Below are 3,380 nucleotides of genomic sequence, written 5' to 3'. Positions count from 1 at the left end.
ACGGGAAGCCGCCGGTCCTGACAGCCGTGATGTTCCGTGTGGCCGCTCACCCTCCAGAGCCTGGAACACTTCAGTAAACCCTATGCGGGGATCAGCCAGGTTTTCTGAAGACACCCGCAAAATCAAAGGCCCGGGAGAGTACGGGACGGTGGTGAGGGGTCTGAGAGATCGCGTTCCCGGTCCCAGTGTTCTTCAGTGGTGTCTGTGAAGAAAGGGTGCGCTACCGTGGAGCACCCCACCTACTTCACGGGGCTGTGCCAGCGAGGTGGACGGCGATGGTGGACGGTGACTCGCCGTAAACTGCCGAGTACCAGGCAAATGTCGCTGGCGACGTCTCCTCGAAGTTCTTCTCCCAGCCACTTCTTGTCTTCTCACTTGTATCCATTACCGACTGGTCAGGGTGTTTTCTGACACTTGACTGCCCTTATAAAAGTAACAACCCAGAAATTTTAATTCCCAGTTCATGACTTTCATAAGCCAAGACATCATAAAATTTGCAAAGCCCAGTTCTATGTTTAAACAGATAATACACCCTGAACCTGTAGTTTCTGGTTAGACTTTCCCAGGCTCCTTCAGGACCCCAGAGCTTAACTACTTTTCCTGATACAAGACACGTTCCCCAAGGACTTCCTGATGTGGATGTGGCCATATTATTTTTTTATTAGCACGAGAGAGAGGCTTGCAGAATGTTGTCTGGTAATATAATAGCGAATTTCAGTTGTCATAAAGTAAGAAGAGGTAAAGCTATCACACAAAAACCAGACTAACAATAAGATAACCTTGTCTTTGTTTCCAGAGTTCTCAAACTATATCTTGCACACATCTTGCCTACTTTTGCAAAGTAAATAGCTGGCAAAAGAAACTAAAATCCTCTTGTGACAACAAGCACACTTTCAGTCAACTCATTTAATAATGTTGAGCACCTACATAGTTTATCATAGGCACAGAAGAAAGTGTTGATGACACAGAAATGAGCAAGGTGACGGGGCGGGGCTGGGGAGTCCTTGGTCACGTCCAAACCCAATCACAGCACGGAGCAAGGGCCCAGATAACAGTGAGTCTGCCCAGCGTCCTGGGAAGACTCCCACGGAGAGGATATCGATGAAGTGTGCAAACTGAGACGGGCCCCGCACAGGTAGCATCGAGGTGGGAACTGGGTAAATGGTTATTAACTGAATGAGTGGGCCAGGTTGAAAAGCCTCGAAGCTGTAATTTCCTTGAGTACATACATGAATAACTCAGTCTCTGGGAGGCAGTTCAAACGACTCCACCCACGACGACATGATTTTGAAGAAAATGAGGACTCGCCGGCAATATTAAGCACTTACTGCGTGCCGGGCGGTTTCTCAGATGCTTTGCACGGCAGCATCTCGTTTAATCCTCAGCACCCCTCTGAGGCAAGGGCTTTTGTCACCCCGTTGCACAGGTGAACGAGTGGAAGTGCGTGAGCAGGGCAGGTTTACCCCCAGCAGGTGAAGCTTGAGCTGCAGGACTCGCCACTGAGCGGGGGCCCTTCCGAGGCCCGGGAGAGGTCTTGGCAGTGTATTCACAGGATCACGTGAAAATAGTAAAATTTTCGAGAGTAAGGTTTTTATTCTATTCCTTAAGGAGAACCCCTGAAATGATACAAGCTTCAGGCCCAGCAAATCCTAGCGTCATTACCATGCCCAAGGCCACACAGCTGGCAGTGGCACCCCGGCCTGTGGTCTGAACCAGCTCCGGGTTCCTTCCTGTCTCTGGCTCTGCATTCCCAGCTGGAGGTTGGAAACACTTCCAGGCCTGCTCCTCGCACAGGATTGTAAAAGCACATGTGTGAGGGGATGTGAGAGCACTTTGATTTTTGATGTTCTTTCGTCTTTGTATTGTTAACGTGTGTGTGACATATAACACATGTAACGACACGCACATATTTTTTAAAATATTTTAATAATATGGGACATGGTCTCCTTATGTTGAGTGAACAAAAGAGGAGACAAGGAATGTGTGTGTGTGTGTGTGTGTGTGTGTGTTACTAAACACTCCTTACGCATTAGAAACAGTGAATGAATAGGATAGAAAGAAATGCATTGAAATTTGAACAATGGTGATTCTTTCAGTAGTAGGATCACCATTTTCATTTTACTTTTTTATGTGTTTCAAGTTCTGAACATACATCTTTATTCAATTAGGTTTTAAAAGCAATGCATGCTCAGTTTTAAAAACTAACCAGTGCTAAAAGGCCTAAGGAAATGAAGAGCACTCGCTACCCTATCCCTATCCTTGCTATCAATAGAAGAAAAAGAAAATCTAAAGCTCATGTTGGCACACATTTATATAGGCCCTTAAAAGAAGCTTGACTTCTAAAATTTAAACATCACTTAGTTATCAGTGATAACCGTTGTGCAGTATCAGAAAGAAACAAGAAAAATCTCTCAGGTACATGAAAATTCAAGGAGCCTGGAAACTCACAGTGTTCAGGCGGAAGGTGCCGCTTCTTCTTCCTGAGCAGACATACAGTAGGTCAGTGGAACTCGAGCATTTTTTACAATTGACTGCTTTCTTCCCCAAACAAAGTCTTAGGCTGGACCCTGTCTATAAAACTGACGAAAACCACAGAAGGTCAGAATCGCAGGATGTCTGGGAGTGTGAGGTCCAACACCCTCGTTTGACAGGGAGCAAACTGAAGGCCGGCAGGGGAAATGGCCCAGTCAGCCTCGAAGGCCGCGTGGAGCCAGGTCGTGGTGCCAGCCTGCGACTTCCAGGGTGATGAGCTCTGTTGCTTTATAATTTAGGGAAACCTGGTGTCGTCCCTGGTGAACACCTTCCGCGGGACAGTCTGGGGCTGTGGGGAAGTCTCGCGGTCAGTATTGCCGGGGTCCAGCCTGAGAGGCTGCTGAGAGAATGGCTCCCCACGTCCAGGTAGCACGCAGTAAGGAGCGGGCAGCGGCGGGGCTGTTTAAAGGCGGCCTCCGCCCCTTCCTCCCCACTCTCCTTGCCCAAAACCGAAACCCGAATGCCTCCTGATGAAGAGCGCGTCTCCAGGAACCACACAACCCCGCTTGGCGGGGACAGAGGAGGCGCTGGCAGCAGAAGCCACCGTGGGACTGTGTGCTCTTAGACTTCCATGCCATGGAAATAAAACAAAATGAACACAGTGCCTTGGCACGGTCGGGCACAATCCGAAACGCCCAGTGATGCTTTCTCATTTAACTCTCGCAGCACACCCTGAGATACGGATTATCGCTTTGTAAATCAACTCTCCTAAGGTCACATTTCTAGGAAGAGTTGGAACTGGCATTGGACTCCAAAGACTCCTGAATCCGGACTTCGACTGACTTCCTCAAAGAGAAATGTGTTCATAAAAAGACGGCATTGTGAAAAGACGCAAAATCATACTGTAA

Source organism: Propithecus coquereli, unplaced genomic scaffold, assembly GCF_000956105.1.
Source record: "Propithecus coquereli isolate 6110/MARCELLA unplaced genomic scaffold, Pcoq_1.0 Scaffold507, whole genome shotgun sequence".
NCBI lineage: Eukaryota > Metazoa > Chordata > Mammalia > Primates > Indriidae > Propithecus > Propithecus coquereli.
This window is presented reverse-complemented; position numbering follows the sequence as displayed.